The sequence below is a fragment of the Triturus cristatus genome, chromosome 11, assembly GCF_964204655.1.
Source record: "Triturus cristatus chromosome 11, aTriCri1.1, whole genome shotgun sequence".
In the NCBI taxonomy this organism is placed as follows: Eukaryota; Metazoa; Chordata; class Amphibia; order Caudata; family Salamandridae; genus Triturus; species Triturus cristatus.
The window spans coordinates 411101043-411120261 of NC_140594.1; the positions used below are offsets into that span (position 1 = coordinate 411101043).

The following is a 19219-nucleotide window of genomic DNA, read 5'->3' on the forward strand; positions in this document are numbered from 1 at the left end:
TTGTCCATCTGCCAATTATCCTGGGCATTAACTGCCCGCACATTCTATTATCTCTAATCGAATCTAAGGCTGGGAATGGCCAGCCAGTTCATTACCCTCACTATTCTTGATTGCAACAAAATGCAGGTCATCTGAACAATTTTTTTTCCCAATACTTAACAATAAAACCAAAACAAATAAGAGATGTCAGTGTGCTAAGGGGATACGCCTTCAGTGTCTGTTGCGTTCGCCATCGTTTAGCGGCCATGTCGTTATTGGTATGCCGTTAATGAACATGCAGAGCCTCTACTGTTGCTGCGGCGGGGGTGTAGCCGGCCGCTAACACTGAACATGTCTAAGTAATGCAAGGTGGTCGGGAAATCTTACCCTCTGTTGATCGCGGTTGGGGGGTTACTGGTTCTGAGGCTGCAGGAGTCATCAGGAGCGTCGAGGTGGGTCCTTGGGTGCCGGATTCGGGGTCACAGTCGCCGGGGGGACGTCCTCTGGGTCTTTGTCCACTCCAGCACAGGCCAGGCTTGGCGGGTGCAGAGTGTGTAGGGTTTGCGGTTCCTGGCTGATGCTAGGGGTTAGATACTTGCTTTGAGCAGAGCCACTGCTCGTGGGAGTCCCAGGTGCTCAGAGTCACAAGATAGCCAGGTCCTCCGGGGTTTGTGAGTTTGCTGGCCACAGGAGGTGCCGGGATTTAGCAGGAACAGGTTCGTGGGTCAACAGGCCGGTAGGGCTGGGGCCAAAGCAGTTGGTGTCTTCCTCTTAGCAGCTGCACGGCAGGTCTTGTTTCTTCTTGCTCTTCTTTGCTGTTTTGGAATCTGGAATCTAAGGAAGGAAGGTTCAGGGTGCCCCTAAATACTAAATTTAGGAGCGTTACAGGTAGGTAAAAGGCAGGGACCACTGGGTCCCTGTCCTGGCGTGGGTACACCCCCTATCCTGCCACTCTCCTGTGGGAGGGGGGCAGTGGCCTAGTCCCGATTGGGCAGGGCTCCCCATCTTCAAGATGGTGAAAGCCCCGGGGATGTGTTTCACCTCGCCTCCCCCACCTGAGGGGTGGGGTTGGCAGAGGCTGGCACACCCACTGTCCTTCCTTGGGGTTTCCGGTCAGTCTTCCCACCAGAGTGGGGGTTTAGAACCGGTAGGGGCCAGTTGCTGAGTACAGCAAGTGGCCTGGAGAAGCTCCCAAAGGCGACATGCCTTTGAAGCTTCCCCTGCCAATCCTGGGGGAGGAGACCTAGCACCTCACCCAGGATGTGCATTGTTGCAGGCCCAGGAGAGCGGATGGCCCTCTACCCAGGGGTCCAGAAACATGTCTGCTGTGTGGCAGCCTAGGCAGCCCCTCAGACCAGACGTGGATTGTAGGTTAGGTTCAGGGGGCATCTCTAAGATGCCCTCTGTCGTGCATTGTACATTAAATCCTGCACTGGCATCAGTGCGGGTTTCTTCAGTGGAGCCATCATGGTGCTGTGGAGTTCGTGTTGACGATCTCCCAGCACCATATACTCTTAAATGGCAGCACTGCACTTACAGTGCCCAGGAATGGACCTGGGTACTGTAGGGGCACAGGGCTCATGCTCCTGTGCCCACCCCACTGGCATGGGGCACCCAGCTAGAGGGGTGGCAGACGTAGGGCAGTGTAGGTTGTGGGCATGGCACACAGGGATGTGGGCCATGTCAACTCTTTGTTTTGTCCTGTACCCACTCAGCCTGCAAGGGCAGTGTGTTTGTGTTAGGGTACAGGGCCTCTAAGGGTGGCACAATAGGTGCTGCAGCCCTTAGAGGCCTTCCCTGGTGACAAGGCCCTGGGTACCTAGGGTACAATTTACCAAGGGCTGACATGTGGCCAGGGTTTGCCAATTTGGGTTTTAGGGAAGGAACATAGGCCCTGGGCACCTGATTAATGCAAAAACAACAATTGATGGACAGAATGCAGAACAATGTCATACATTCACCCCAGTACAGAGATCTGGGCCTAAATCCATCGTTTTTTTGCTCACCATGCCATTCCAGTTTGAACCTAGCCATATGCAAATCAGTCTTGACCCTGTGCCCCATGGGAACAGTCCAGCCCGAACTGCCAAGCCAGGTCCTCCCTGGACTGGAAACAAGCATCCTAGGACCGGTTTCGGGCTTTCAGCCCTCGTCAGCCAGGATAGCTTGATTCCAGTGGCATGGAGAGCAAGGGACTCACGTCTGAGCATACCCTTCCCACTCGGGGTGACAAATGCAAAAACAACAATTGATGGACAGAATGCAGAACAATGTCATACATTCACCCCAGTACAGAGATCTGGGCCTAAATCCATCGTTTTTTTGCTCACCATGCCATTCCAGTTTGAACCTAGCCATATGCAAATCAGTCTTGACCCTGTGCCCCATGGGAACAGTCCAGCCCGAACTGCCAAGCCAGGTCCTCCCTGGACTGGAAACAAGCATCCTAGGACCGGTTTCGGGCTTTCAGCCCTCGTCAGCCAGGATAGCTTGATTCCAGTGGCATGGAGAGCAAGGGACTCACGTCTGAGCATACCCTTCCCACTCGGGGTGACAAATGCAAAAACAACAATTGATGGACAGAATGCAGAACAATGTCATACATTCACCCCAGTACAGAGATCTGGGCCTAAATCCATCGTTTTTTTGCTCACCATGCCATTCCAGTTTGAACCTAGCCATATGCAAATCAGTCTTGACCCTGTGCCCCATGGGAACAGTCCAGCCCGAACTGCCAAGCCAGGTCCTCCCTGGACTGGAAACAAGCATCCTAGGACCGGTTTCGGGCTTTCAGCCCTCGTCAGCCAGGATAGCTTGATTCCAGTGGCATGGAGAGCAAGGGACTCACGTCTGAGCATACCCTTCCCACTCGGGGTGACAAATGCAAAAACAACAATTGATGGACAGAATGCAGAACAATGTCATACATTCACCCCAGTACAGAGATCTGGGCCTAAATCCATCGTTTTTTTGCTCACCATGCCATTCCAGTTTGAACCTAGCCATATGCAAATCAGTCTTGACCCTGTGCCCCATGGGAACAGTCCAGCCCGAACTGCCAAGCCAGGTCCTCCCTGGACTGGAAACAAGCATCCTAGGACCGGTTTCGGGCTTTCAGCCCTCGTCAGCCAGGATAGCTTGATTCCAGTGGCATGGAGAGCAAGGGACTCACGTCTGAGCATACCCTTCCTACCCTTGTACCGCTTTGTCCGCCATAAGTTGGCAGGGTATGCTCAGACGTGAGTCCCTTGCTCACTTTGCCACTGGATTCAAGCAAGCCTGGCTGAAGACGGCTGAAATGCCAGAAACCGGTCCTAGGAAGCTTGTTTCCGGTGCAGGGAAGGCATGGCTTGGCAGTTCGGGCTGGACTGTTCCCATGAGGCACAGGGTCAGACTGATTTGCATATGGCCATGTCTGAACTGGGGTGGCAGAGTGGGCTAAAGAACGGTGATGGATCAAACCCAGATCTGTTGACTGGGTGTGAGTGTTTGATTGGTTCTGATGCTCCGTCCATCACCACCCCCTTTTGTACCGCTTTGTCCGCCATAAGTTGGCAGGGTATGCTCAGACGTGAGTCCCTTGCTCACTTTGCCACTGGATTCAAGCAAGCCTGGCTGAAGACGGCTGAAATGCCAGAAACCGGTCCTAGGAAGCTTGTTTCCGGTCCAGGGAAGGCATGGCTTGGCAGTTCGGGCTGGACTGTTCCCATGAGGCACAGGGTCAGACTGATATGCATATGGCCATGTCTGAACTGGGGTGGCAGAGTGGGCTAAAGAACGGTGATGGATCAAACCCAGATCTGTTGACTGGGTGTGAGTGTTTGATTGGTTCTGAAGGTCCGTCCATCACCACCCCCTTTTGTACCGCTTTGTCCGCCATAAGTTGGCAGGGTATGCTCAGACGTGAGTCCCTTGCTCACTTTGCCACTGGATTCAAGCAAGCCTGGCTGAAAACGGCTGAAATGCCAGAAACCGGTCCTAGGAAGCTTGTTTCCGGTCCAGGGAAGGCATGGCTTGGCAGTTCGGGCTGGACTGTTCCCATGAGGCACAGGGTCAGACTGATTTGCATATGGCCATGTCTGAACTGGGGTGGCAGAGTGGGCTAAAGAACGGTGATGGATCAAACCCAGATCTGTTGACTGGGTGTGAGTGTTTGATTGGTTCTGATGCTCAGTCCATCACCACCCCCTTTTGTACCGCTGGGCACCTGATTGGCAGGAGTCCAGGGCACACTCAGTCAAAGTACATTCAGCAATTCAGCAAAAAGTGGGGGCATACCATGCAAGAAAGATGGTACTTTCTCACAATCATTTAAATAGCCAACCCTGAAGTTGATTACCAACTCCACGCACTCCTAAGACATCCCCATATATATGAACTCTAAGATGTCAGGATGAGATACTGAAAGTGACTGGGTTTTGATAGAGAATGCTACCCACATCACTGCACTGGAGGTGGTTGGCCACTGTCAGTGTCAACATGCAAAGAATCTCCAGAAACCTGATGTAAGTCACCTGTAACTCAAGGCCATTGCAACACCAACAGTTATAGCACAGCCAGTGAAGCAGAAGAACCCATGAGGTAACCTATCCCAGAACTTTTCTTCCTAAGTCAGGGAATGAGTCACCTACAAAACACCACAACCTCCCATCCAGTCCCAAATGACAGTCCAGTAACCTGGAGGCAAAGGCTGAGCATTTCTAATTCTTCCAAGTCATTAAGAGGTCTATCCTCTGTTTGTTCCAAAGGACAAACAGTCGCCAAATTCAGGCCACTTCCCCTTAATGCAACTCCCACCCTTTCTTCCTTGGCACCCAAGAAGTGTCTCACAATTGGGCAAAAGTTTAATTTGGTTGCCAATTCCAGATCCCTTGTGCTTTCCTGGAGAGGGCCATGGAGCGGGTGCTACCATGCTTGAGAATGAAGAACATAACTGCATACTCAGTCAACTCATTTACAATCTTTACAGTAACGTTGGACTGGAACACTGTCGGGGCATTTCATGCCTTCCAAATTCTGATGAAGTCAAGGAGTGTTCACATTTTTAGCACATTACTAGGTGCCCCTTGGGTGAGTGTTTTAGAAGTTCCAGATATTCTTATCTGTGAAAAGGTGGAGTGCAAAGCATGAAGTGTGGAGGCGAGGCAGAAACTGAGCAGTGCATAAGTATAGGATGTTGCACAAAATGCAAAGTATTTCCAAGATGTGGGTACTTACCTATAATACTTATTATTCAGCAGAAAGGTGTCAAAAGAGGTTAAGAACAAGTTACTTACCTCGGTAACAATCTTTCTGGTAGATATTTTATCTAAACAAAGATTCCACATCGTGTGAACATCCCCAGGTGCCAGACTAGATCCAGAAACGTAAAACAATGCGTCGGGGCACCAAAATGGGCCAACTTTGTTCTACTTCAGAAGTGGCAAGCAGAGCTGCACAAACCCCCAACCCATGCTCACGGACATCAATTGTTTTCAGAAGCTTGTTCGCAACTTCAGCAGCAGAGCCCACTAGCAGATTGGACAAGCTAGTGTGCAGTTCATAAATTGCAACATCGTTAAATGGAAAAGGAGACCATTCCACAGAGGTGGGAGAACGGTGAGGACTCTGCAGTTAGACCGATTATACACTATAAAGTTTTACAGACGGTAAGTAACTTGTTTTTCCGATGGATACTTCTAACCGCAGATCTCGCTCCTTGCCAATAGATAGCAAAGTATTACCTTCCAACGTGGAGGTTCTGTGGAATGGCATAGTCAAAATCTTGCTCGTTTGGTTCTGCAGAATGCCCATCCCCGGCAGACCTTACTGTTGGGGCAATAGCGTTACTGAACCGGTGCAATGATACCATGTAGCAGACTGACGGATGTCTAGGACAGGTACTCCTCATACCAACACTTTGGTATCTGCTTTAGCACAGGAAATGAGCCCTCAGATCTTCTGGACCATGGTATGATCAACTTCTGCACAGCCTTGCCTTTCTTGCTACAGATAATCCCAACAAAGAGCTTATCATCCACTTAATGTTCCTTGGTACGATCAATTTAACAGCTCAGCGCTCTCTGGGGTCCAAGCAATGAAGTGTCTCTTCCTCTTTCGAGGGAAGAGGTAGAGCAAAGGTGGTCAGAGTAGCGATAGCTTGTCAGACATGAAAATATGTCACTACCTTCAGCAGGAATGCAGCCAGACTTCTCAACACCAGTTTATTCGGTAAAAAGGTGGAATAAGTCATCTGGACAGAGAGGACCTGAAGCTCATTCACAAGACGTACGGAGGTCATCATGACCAGAAAGACCAGTTTCAAGGTCAAGATGAGCAATGGATAACTAAGCATTGGCTTGAAAGGGGTACACATTAGAAAAGTGAATCAAAATTAAGTCCGTCTGACACAATACAAATGGCTTTGGCAGAAACCGGTTGCAAACTTAAGGAAACACATCACAAAAGGTGATTTGAATAAGGACAACTGGTCAGTCAAATCTAAAAAGGGAGAGGGCTAACAAGTAACCTTTTACATAGCCAAAAAGAGGTCCTTGCTGGGTCAAAGCCAAATCCATTAAGAATACATCTGGTAGTTTGGCTTCCAACTGGTCTGCCTGGCAAGTGCCGTGCCAAGCCACAAATTTAACCCAGCGCCCGGCATAAACAGATGTTGTGGAAAGGTATATGGGTGCCAGGATTGCATCAACAACTCCAGAAGGGAGATCAAATGAAATCAACTGCTGCTCAATCTTTCCACATTAAAGTGCAGGTTGCGCAGGCCTGGGTATAAGACCCTGCCCAGCTGTGAAAGAAGATCCTCCTGAAGCGGTAGCCTGACCAGAGGACAGATACTCAGGCCCAGAGGGTCCGGGTACCACACTCTCCCAGCCCATTAAGTAGCAACTAATACGACTGGAGCCTGATCATTCCTGAGCTTCTTCAGAACTCAGGATAGACGAGGTGGCAACAGACAGGCATTTAGGAGTCCAATGTTCCACTCTATGTGTAATTCATCTCCGAGAAATAGACTTCATGAAAACTCCAGCACTCAAAAGTGTGAACAATACAGGTTCTCTGCAGTGAATACACTGAGCCAGGTTTCTCCCCATTGCTGGAAGACATCCTGTGCCACCTCCAGGTGCAACTGCCATTCTTGATTGGCTAGGCATTGGCCACAGAGTTTGCCCACCCTGAAGTTTACAGAGCCTGCCAGGTGCTGTATGATCACAGACTTGCCCTGATGAGTCAGCCAGTACCACATGGCTGAGGTGCCATCCATGAGCACCTGAACGAGCCTCCTTTTGATGGTTGGCAGGAAGCCCTTCGAAGCCAAGTGGAGTCCTCTGATCTCCACCTCCACCAGATAGCCTCCCCAACCCAGTAGTGGCATGTCCGCCATCACAGTCAATTCTGGATAGTATACAGAGAGGGATCTGCTGCTGGTCCAACAGCAGCCAAGCAGCCACTAATGCAGAACCTTAGCAGTCTCCTCCGAAATCTGGATGGACTCCGACAGGTTTCCTTACTGCTGGGCCCACTGACTTCAGATTCCAATGCAAGGCGCACATGTGCCATCTGGCATTGTCAGTATGAAAGATCCCAGCAGGCCAATTAGCCTTAGAGCCATTATCACTGAACTGGGAATGACGCGGATACATCAGGAATCATAGGCCAAATGTCCTGTACTTGTTGGGTCCAGATGAAGGACTTGAATGAACACCATATCCAGGATAGCTCAGATGAAAGGCAACCTCTGCAAAGGAGTCTGGGGCAATTTTGTTAGATTGATTGAGAACCACAGATGTCAGGACGTTCACGGTTGCCTGGAGGTGGTACACGACCGACCAGGGCGATCAACCATCAACTGTCAGTCAATGAAGAAGGGGAAGACTAGAATCCCTTCTGTCCTCCAAAGAAGGGCAACGGCCCATACCATCACCTTTGTGACCACCTGAGCAGCACTCATGAGACCAAAAGGGAGTACAGCAAACTAACATTGCTTGTGGCCCACTAGGAACTGCAAATAGAGGGTGGAACTACAGGTCAGGCATGTGAATAGAGGTGTTCTTGTCCACTGCTACAATCCAGTCTCCAGGACCCTTGGTAGCTAGATCATTAGCCACCAAGAGCATCTCAAATTGGTCATTGTACAGGAAGGCGTTGAGGACAAAGATACCAAATAGGCTAAGTCTCCCGTTCTTGGGCACAAAAGTAGTGGAAATAACATCCGGCCCCCATTAATGAGGCCGGTACCCTTTCCAAGACTCCCTTGGCCAAAAGAGATTGTATTTCCTGTTGTAAAACGGACACCTACAAAGGCTGTTCCAATGTAGGTGGCAGGTGCTGTGGGTCAAAAAGGAATGACAGGTCATTGCCCTGTTAGACAATGAAGAACCCACCTGTTGGATTTAATGTTCTGCCACCCCTGAAGTGGCTTACCTGCCTAGTAAATCGATGGCTGTGCCACGAAGGGTGTGCTAAAAGGTTTGAGGTTGATGGATGGGTGTGGGATGGGACATGCGCTGCACCTGATGGCCTGGCCGTGATCTGTTGGACCCATGGCCCAGACCTCAAAGGCTGGGTGACTCGTTGTGCAGGCAGTGGAGTCTGACCCTGATGATACGTCAAGCCCCAAGCAGGACCACGAAAAAAGGGCAAAACAACTGGGTGCAATGCCGGACTAGGACTGAAAGACCCAAAGAAGGTGCCGTGGTTCAGCTCTGCCTAAAACATTCCAGTGCTGAATCCACCTTGTCGCCAAACAGGAGGGAAACAAAATTCATGTCCAATAGGGATGCCTGGGCGTCCCCGGAAAAGCATGTGGATCTTATTCATGCATGTCACACCAAATCAGTGGTGTCTAGGCCTGTGCAGATGACTAGATAGACCACAGGCCACATCCTGAATGGTTTGGACCGAGGAAAAGCACAAGTCTTCTGACACTGCTGGTAATATCTCACCAACTATGCCCCAGAGTGCATGGTTCCAACTCCTAAAAGGCAGCTGGCAATAACCAACCTCATAAAGCTATGAAGAAAATATCGGTTTTCCAGAGGTTTCCATGCATTTGATGTCTATGTCTGGAGGAGTGCTGGAAAGAGTCTTGGTCGCCTGGCACTGGTCTTTGATAGCAAGCAACCTGGCAATGGACCAGAGGGCTACAACATGGCTTAGCCCAAGTGAGCAATAGCGTTGTCAGTGAGGAAATCATTGAAGGATAGGAGAGGTGCCTGGCCAGGCTGAAGACCTCACTAAACCCATTTGTTTTCACTTCTGTAGTGAGGAGGTGGAGGTTCAGGACTTAAGCAGCCCTCCTAATGACAATCACAAAAACGTTACTTTCCTCCATTGCTGGGGAAAGGAACCAACCCAGTATAGGGTGAGGTATTAGACCCAGTGGCATCTTGTGGATCTATATACCAATTGTCTTCATCATAAGGAGGGGTAAATTCTTGCCCATCCCTTCCATCACTGTCTCCATATGGCTAGTTCTGGTTGAAGTACGAGCCAAAAAGTTGTTGTAGTGTCGTGCCTGTAAGTCAATGTACAGTACCCGTTTGCAAAACTTGTTCTTCCTTCCATAGAAATACATTGCAGAACTCAGAAATTGAACTGTCCACTTTTTTTTAAGTGAAATGAATTTCTATCTGAAAACGTACCTAACTGAACAATTTTTCTCTGATGCCTAAACATATATAAAGATACTTGCTATTTTTACAAATTGATGTGGATCTCCTTCTTGAGTCATGTTGTGATTTATTAATCAATGTATTTGCAAATGTCTCTCACTCCTCTGCGTTAAGCCTAAGGCGAAGGCTACTCGACCACACTATCCTCTAATAGAGCACTTTGGTATCGCACAGCAAGCCCTGTCCATGAGTAAGGGAAACCCTTGACTCTACATGCTTTATCAGATTATTGATAGATCACAAAGAGTCCTACAATACAATTCGTATATATTCGGGGCTCATGGTACAGGTCCGAGTTAATGGTGGACAATCCAGACAATGCAACTCCGGAGAGGTACCAGGCAACGTTGTTCTCCGTCATGCTGATTTTTGCCCTGGCGTTGGAACCCTTGGCAGCATGGATCCGCCAAGACCCGTTGACCAGGGCTCAGCACTGGGAGGACCAGTGGGAAGACAGTGTTGCTCTATGCAGACGACGTGCTGCTTTATGTAGCAGACTGGTAGCCACCCTAAATAAAATAATGACTGAAGTGTGACCCCAAATAGATAAGATTCTCAATTTGAGCTTCTTTTGAATATCAAGTCGGCACTTAAAAGTAAAGCTCACATTCTAGTATCCCTGGCTGCAGTGCATCAGTCAAATAAGGTACTTACCTGCGACAACGATCGTTCTGGCAGATATTCGATCTACCTGCAGATTCCTCATGTGTACAATCATTTAATGCATCACACTGGATCCAGAAAATTAAAAGAAATCATGTCGCTGGTTGGGAGTGGTGGTTTCGTATTGACGCCGAAGTGGTGTCAGATGATGTCACTGAAGCCCTATAGCGCTAATTACAGAGTAATGAAGCTAGTTTCCATCCATTTTTTTTTTTACATGCCTTCGAGTTGAGCAGATGGACGGACCGGCATTTGTAATGAGTAGTGCAGTATCAAAAAATATATACATATTTGGGATCTTAGCGTGTCGTCTTGCCAAAGCATAGCAGGTCTTGAAACAGAGAATGATTAACCTGGACAGAGTTCATTTCTGGGCAGCTTTGCCTTTCTTGGCGTAACAGGGACCAAAGAAGAGCTGGTCATCCAGTCGCATGCCCTTGGTGCGGTCCATCTAGTAGTAAACCGCCTGCTTAAGATTCAATCTATGAAACCGCTCCACTTCCGTAGTTGGATGGGGCGAAGGATACGAGGTCAAGATGGTGATGGACTGATTCAGGTGAAAAGGAGTCACCAGTTTCGGCAGAAATGCAACCGTGATTCGCAACACCAATTTGGCAGGGGAAAAAATCCTGCAATTCACTGACCCCGCCTGGCAGAAGTGATTGCCAACAAAAAAAACTGTTTTTAAAGTTAAGCCCCTAGACTAGTAAAGAAAGTCTAGTTTGAATAGCAGCTTGAGCAGGGGACAAATGGCGAAGCGGTGAAGGTCTGTATACCACCCCTTCTCTGGCCTATATGGGGCAAAGAGAATGTTTCAGGCCTGGCCCTGGAGAACCTTCCTCTGAACTCTAGTAATCAACCATGTTGGAGGAAAAGCATAATGCGAATAAAAGGTTCTCATCAACTCAAAAGAATCTTGCAAGGTTACCTAAACAGATACTGGAGGACACAGAACTACTAGCATTGAGCATTTTCCGTTGAGATAACCAAGTCTACCTAAAGAGTGGCCCACTGGGCTAAGATGTCCTGGACTTCCTCCGGTAGGAGACGCCACTTAAGATCAACAAGATAATGCCGGTTCAAGCGGTCAGCTCTGACATTCAGACACACGGCTAGGTGACTGGTGCTCAACCAGATTCCCCAACGCATAGACCAGGGCCACAGTCTCAATGTTTCCAGACAAAGAGACTAAGACCAAACTCTCCCTTACTTTTTGACACACCCCAACACTGTTGTGCATCAAGATCTGGATGGCCCGACCTTGGATGTAGTAGAGGAAGGCCTTGAGCTCTAGCCGAATCATACACAGTTCCAACATATTGTTGTGAAGCACCGGTTCCTCAGGAGACCAAAGGCCTCTGAACTACAGATCCTCCAGATGAGTTCCCCACTTAATGATGGGGACATTTGTCCCTCCTGTAGGCATGGTAGGAGAAGGACTAACGGCCATTCTGCCCCACAAGTTTGCCTATCCCTCCCAAACTACTTCCACTGCAGTGCAGAGGAGAGATTATCATGAAGTTCATCAGGTCTTCTCTGTACTGAAGCCACTGCCTGCGGAGGCACCAGTGCAAGGCCCTCATGTGCCAATGTGTATGTGTGACTAGGAGCATTTAGAAAGTCACAATCCTAGATACTGCAGGACATTCAGGGCTGGAACTCTCATTGCCTGTTGGAAGAATATAATCATTCAGTTTATGTCTTCCATTCCCTGAAATGGAAGAAAATTGAGGAGACAGGTGGTGCACCCTATGAACGGGGTGTGAGGGTCTAAGGTGAGATTTTGGCTCACTGATCGAAAAGCACAGATCGAACATTAGCAAGACTGTCGACTGCAGATGGTGCAACACTACTTCTGGTGACCTAGCGATGATGTCAGTCAGTCATCCAGGTACGTGAAAATTGGGATGACTGCCATCCCGAGGTGGACCTCAACCACTGCCACCACCTTTTTGAAGACTCTAGGTACAAATGTTAATCCAAATGTGAACACTGCAAATTGCAAGTGCTTACATCCCACTACAAAACACAAGTACTGGTGACCCCCAGGACTGGAATGTGGAAGTACGCATCCTGCAGGTCAAGTGACAGCATCCATTTACCAGCTACCAATGCCAGTAACACTAGAGCTACAGTAAGCATGTTTAGCTTTTCCTTTTTGAGGAAGAAATTCAATTCTCTGAGGTCCAGGATCAGTCACAAACTATTGTCCTTCTAAGGAACAGAAAAACAGCAGGAAAAACATCCCTGTCCACTTTTCAGATCCGGTACTAGCTTCACAGTTCCTTACTGTAAGAGTGCTGCCATTCCTTACTGAAGGACAGAAAGACAGTTCTGTCGGGGACAGAGGACAGCAGGCCAGGATGGAGCGGGGATCCAAAAGGAAGGTAAGTTTTTAACCTCTATATAATTCGAAGTAATAGTCTTCCAGACTAGTAGAGATTTGCCCCCCACAAGCTACATGTTGGCTTGGGGAAGCGAACAAGGCCTGTTTCACCAGTTGTGTAGGAGAGGAACAGGAGGAAGCTTCCTGGAGAGATCCACGGTCTTTTTTTTAGTTTTTTTTAAAGCTTTTTATTGGCATTTGTAGTAAACACATAGCAAATATATGCACTTATGGACTTACAGTAAACATGTACCCTTGGATCATCGTCTACAGATGTTACTAGTATAGTCAGCGGATTGCACAGGCTTAGAGGGTCCAGGGCCCTGCCCTATCCTGTATCCGGGCCCACCCCCGCTGACGCGCGCTGTGAATGCCACATTATATGAGGGCTGCTATGTGGAGCCATCTTCCCTGAGTGAGTTGCCCCTCAGGTCGTTGAAGCGCGGCCAACTAATTACTATTAATGAACTGGGGACATGTAAACTGGGGAGTGCACCATATCTGGGATTATAGACCTTGTGAGACTAACGTCGGAGAGCAATTTCCTAACTTATCGTCGTGCTAAGTTTTCGCTGACGCGGGGAAGATTCGGGGGAGGAGAGGTGTAGGGGTCGATGGCAGGAGCACAGATCCCTGTTTGTGTAGGGGCCGACCAGGGTACCAATTACAGTTTCAGGTTAGGGCCCACCGGGTGCCCGGGCCTCCTGGTCACCGCCCTCCTGAGTCGCGGAGGCCTCCTGAGAGCCAGCTATTCGCGGGCCCGCCGCCGGTGGTGTTTCTTGTGTGAAGGAGTGCATCAGCATCGCCCAGGACAGGGAAATCGGGTTTTTGCGGTGTCCCCGGGCTTCCTCCGTCCGAAGCAGCGTTTCCTCCGCCTTCCCCCATTTCTTAACTGCCCCCACCCAGGCCGCCAAGGGAGGTCCCTCCGGTGTTTTCCAGTGCATAGTGATGCATCTTTTAGCCAGGATAAGTCCCAAGAAAGCAAAACGCCGCTCCACCTTCTTATTCTTGTGTCGCCCATGTATGCCTAAGGCGCTGGCCTCCCATGTGTATAGGTCCTGCAACCCCGTAACTGCACGAATCGTAGTATGCACCGCTTCCCAATAATTATAAAGTGTTGGACAATCCCATAGCATGTGTATGAAAGAGGCAGCCAGCTCGAGACACCTAGGGTAGGCGAACGGTGTATCAGGAAAGTATTTCTGCAGTTTTTCAGGAGTGAGGTATGCCCTGTGTAGAATATGTAACTGTATGTTCTTGAAGCGGTAATTACGGGACACCTTTTTTGTGTATTCCAGGGCCCTGATCCATTCCCTGTCGTGTAATGGCCTGCGAAAGTCCTGTTCCCATTGTTCCCTGAGGGGTGCAAGTGTGTGTTGCCTTAGGGTTCATACGGCCTTGTATATCCAAGTAACTAAGTGTCGTCCGGGTCCCATCTGCAATATCGCGTGGATGACCGGGTGCGTGGGGGGTTCCGTATCAATCACTCGCCACTGTGTGCGACAGTCTGTAAGAAACTGTCTATGTCTTAGGAACTGACCCCTAGGGAGCTCAAAATCCTTCACCATCTCTTCAAATGTCCGTGGGCGCCCCTCAAAATATAACATCCCCACCTCCGTCACGGCGTGCTCCGTCCAAATTTGCAACATGCTCTCTGTATACTGTGCTCTGCCCCTGGGGAGCCCCACCAACGGCAGAAGAGGAGAGTATGGAAGCACCGCTCGGTCCAGACGGTGGACGCGAGCCAGGCAGGTCCGCGCCGTGCTGACTTGTAGAGGTCCACCCGGAATTGGCGCTGCTCTTGGCAGCAACATACGGTGTATCGTGGAGGTTGGGATACGCCCTGTAGTGGTGGTCAGCTCTCCCCGTGCCCGGTCCGCTGTCCAGCTTGCCACCCATTGCAGCTGTGCGGCCAGGAAATACGCCTCGAACTACGGGGCCGCTAGCCCACCCTGATCCAGGGGCAGTTGTAATTTCGCCAAGGCAATACGTTTGCGGCCAGAACCCCAGATGAGGGACCCCAACAGGGTATCGAGCTCGCGAAAAAAGGAACGTGGGGGAACCACCGGGAGGTTTGAAAAAAGATATAACAGACGCGGCACCAGGATCATTTTCGCGACCGCTATCTTCCCCGGGATCGCCAGTGGTAGATCTTGCCAAAAGTGAATAGAAGAACGGATGCCTCCCATCACTGTTCGGTAATTCCCCTCATATATATCCTTCGGTGTTTGATATAGTTGAACTCCTAAATATCGTACCGCCTGGGGGCTCCAGGAAAGATCCACACTCCCCATTCGCACGCGGCACGGGGTCCCGTCTGGTGTCAGGGGATAGACCGTGGATTTAGCCAAGTTGACCCCGAGGCCCGCCACCTCCTCAAAGTCGTGTAGGATGCGTGATATAGAAGTTAGGTCAGCTGCGATGTCCCGGACATATACGAGTACATCATCAGCGTACAATGATACCGGGTGGAGTCTATTGGTATGCCCCATTCCTCTCCCGCGGCTCGGAGCGCGACTGCCAGCGGTTCCATTGCTATAGCAAAGAGCAAGGGGGATAGTGGGCACCCCTGTCTGGTGCCGCGACAGATTGGAAAAGATTCCGAGATCATGGGACCTATCCGCACTCTAGAACTGGGCGCGGAGTATCCAAGCTTAGTATAAGCTTGCAGTCTGCCCCCTATGCCCATGCGTCGCAAGACCTGAAACAGGTATGCCCACGATAGAGTGTCAAACGCTTTCTCGAGGTCTAACACCAGACACGCCGCCCGTGGAAACCGCTCCCGCACAGGATCCTGATCCTGTACATGGAATAGCCTCCGGATGTTATAAGAGGTGTGTCGTCCTGGGACGAACCCATTCTGATCCGGGTGCATTAACTGCGGAAGGATTGTGGCATACCTGTCTAAGACCTTTCCATAGATCTTATAATCCGTCGGTAGTAACGCCATGGGTCGGTAAGAACCCATTTGGAGTGGGTCTCTGTCCGGCTTAAGAAGGGACACTATGACCGAGTCACACATAGAGTGAGGTAAGGTCCCCCCTTCCAAGGCGGCCTTGTACTGAGCCTCTAGCTGCGGGACCAATTGGGGCGCGAAGGCGTGGTAAAACTCCAGCGGGAGGCCATCCAATCCCGGGGCCTTGCGGGTTGCCAGTGCCTTCATCGCACGCCTAATCTCCGTCATCTTGATAGGCCCGTCTAGATCTTGGCGTGTGTCATGGTCTTTGCAGGGTAGCCGTGTGCGGTCGAGAAAGTCCGAGATGACATCTTCCGGCGTCGGGGGGTGGGGACTGGTATATACTAATGCATAATGTTCTCGGAACGCCCCCAGAATCAGGTCCTGTGAGCGTACTAAATTGCCCTGAGTAGTGTGGATAGCCGTGATGGGTGGGAGGCTCGAGTCTTGTTTGACAAGCCACGCCAATAGGGCGCCTGTCCGGTCCCCCTCGCCGTGCGCCCGCGCTGCATACGCCGCGAAGTTAAACCGGCGCAGGCCGGCCAACGCCTCCGCGTAAACTGGCTCGGCCCTGGCTATCTGGGCCGGAGTGGCTACAGCCGGATCAGTCTGTTTGGTGAGTTCAGCCAGCCTTTGCTCCGCGGTTTGAATATCGCGCTCCAAGACCCGTCGGACCCCTGTGATGTGACGAATACAGACACCCCTCATTACAACTTTGAATGCATTCCACTCCTGCGCCCGTGAGGTAGCCGTGCCGGTGTTTTCCTGAAAATAGTGATCAATGTGCTCCTCTAGCGTTTGCTTAAATACCGGGTCGTCTAGATTATCCCTAGGAAGGCGCCAGGTTGGGACCGGGGCATGCGGCGGGCGCCACCGGAGCGTCATCGAGTAGGCGTCATGGTCTGATATGGTCCTGCCCAAGTAATCAGCGTCTGTAACTAGAGGGAGAATGGTGGGGGAACAGAGGAAACTGTCCAGGAGAGATCCACGGTATTGGCAGGCCAGTGGGTTCTGGGGCTGCAGAGTCTGGGGCTGGTAGGGTTGGTGCTGACAAAAGGAGAAACCCCTGGTGGAATACCAAAAACATTGAAATTGACAGTTTCTCTGGAGTGGAGGCTGTTGGAGATACAAAGACTGAGCAGTTGCCTTACTGGCCTGAAGTGCACTTGTACAGTGTCAGCAGTGTCGCAATACAATCTAACATTATCGAAGGTGAGATTCATGAGGTTAGCCATACATTGTTTAAGGAGCCAGAAGTTCCACGCAAAGCTTGGCGATGAATGAAGCCCCGGCTCTGCACCAGTGCATCTCAACTCTGAATCAGCCACGTCCAGACCGACTTAATGATGTGCCATGAGGCATTTTGCTCACCCTTCACTATCTACTGGAAATGTGCTTGCATGTCCTCCGGAAGAAGTGCTGCAACTATCAAGACCATGTCCCATAAGGAGTTAGTGTAGTGAGCAAACAGGCAGTTAGCATGTAGGGGACTTTAATGCCAGGCTGTCAGTTGAAAATATTTTCTTCTCCCATGCTTCCAGCCATTTTGATTCTCTGTCCGAAGAAACTGTGGGGAATGTGCCTGCCACCTGGCCGGAAGAGGGGAAAGCTTGGATGACCAAACTCTCTGGTTTCAGATGTGCGGACAAAGGTTGGATCACCAGGAACGGGTAGATAACATCTGCCCGCCAGTCTATTCACCGTAGGTACTATGGTGGGCTTCTCCCAGACTGCCAAGACCGGTTCTACCAGGGATTTATTAAATGGAAGGCAAGTTTCCGAGGTTGGAGCAGATGGAGGAAGAAGCTCCTTAAGGACATAAGTTTACACACCTAATGACTGCAGTTGCAGGGCCAGCACTTCCACTGCATTCCTGAAAACACAATTAAATGAATCTCCGGGGTTGGAGAACTTTGGGGGGAGATTCCATTCCTCTGGCGAATTATCAAGTCCACTGCCTAAGTACAAGCCTTTAAGCTCATATCCGTGTTCTTCTCTTTCGTCCCCATAGGCGTACAGATGGAGGGTGTCACAGTTTGCTCCAAAGAGATCATGAACTCTTTGCCTATACTCTTCTTCCTTCAAGAGCCTCTGGGCTTCCCTCTAGACTCTGTTTTGAGGAAGGGGGCTCTGTAGACTGAGGAGCCGCTGACAGTGGCAAACTCAGTAGAGGTGTCTGAGGCTTTGGGGGAGCCGGCCAAAGTGCTGACGGCTGCCCTGCGTTATCTGCACTGGAGTGAAGGCAGATGCATTGCATTGCATGGTCCGGCAACATAGGCATGAACAGAGACCCAAAGGAGTCCCAGTGCCATGCTAGAGAGCCGTAACCCTGGAGAAAATGCAGAATATCATATTGAGAAACACCCCTAGGTCAGTACCAGATGCCACAAAATCCGGATAAGACATAGGTGACACCTGAAATGCTGAATATGCTTGAGTCTGCGCTGATGGATCCAGGAATGTTGACATCGGGAAGCTGCTAGGAGGAGGGTCATTTGGATCCACCATAACAAATTCCAGCATAGGGGGGATGAAGATCCTATGGGAAGCAGAGTTCGCCTACGGGAATTACCTTAATGTTTCTTGTGTCTCCTGTGCTAATCCCCCCGCCACCCCCAAGGAATGAGAGGAAGAAGCACCCATCAGAAATTCCTTTTCAAAACTAAAGAGACCAGCCCGCTTCAAAAATTAACTAAGTCAACCTGAACTATCCCCCATAGGAAAATAATGGCCACTGGTCTCAACTTGAGAGAACATGGCACCCAACACAAGAGAACTGTGAAATATTTTAGGGTTATAACTCAGTCCTAACGCCTGCTGGTTTTCACTGATTATGTTCATTTTAAATGTACTTTTTACTCAACTGTTAGTGAGTTTAGTTCTAAAAGGTAACACACGGACTAGACCGTGAAGTTATTGAGTGTTACATTGAATCATAATGAACCAGAGTCTCTAAACCCACAGTAAGACGAGACTGCACACAAGTGCTACAGTTATGTTGCCTGGGACACCACCAACGACCAAGAGTACCTACAGGGAACATAGTACAATAACCCCAATTGTGCCACGATGCCAAGTAAAATACTCCCTAATATGCTTGCCATAACCAAATAAAATTATGCACTTTGGCTAAAACTCGAAGACTTTTTTTAAAACCTTTGTTTTACAATTTTATCATTAACAGTACAGCAGCATTAAGTGACAAAGTAGGAATGCAAGTGAGCGCTAATGGTCCAGGGAAACATAAGGAAAACACAACAGGCCCCACAAACCTTTTTCAGAGACCCCAGACACACGACCTTCTGCGTTCAAACAAACAACTATTATGATCGAGGGTACCTCCGTTATGGGTCACCCTTCCCGACTGGTTCTTCACCATTTCTCTGGCCATTTTATGCACCCTCACTGTCCAAAGAGGTCATAGTCACCTCCGGATCGAGGAAAGCGGCAAACAGGTCCTTCCAAACAGCAAGATCTATTGCTTTATCAGCACATCTGGTAAGCCTCATGCGAGATTTATCTGCTATGGACCATTCCAAAACATCGCTATGCCAGCCAGTAAAA

At 49.8% G+C, this 19219-nt stretch overlaps 1 protein-coding gene across 6 annotated transcripts in view; it reads right to left on the reverse strand.

The window, feature by feature from the left end:
* OGDH (oxoglutarate dehydrogenase) overlaps nt 1-19219 on the reverse strand; it is a 587498-nt gene that overhangs the window by 445261 nt on the left and 123018 nt on the right. The gene's annotated exons all lie outside the window — the stretch shown is intronic.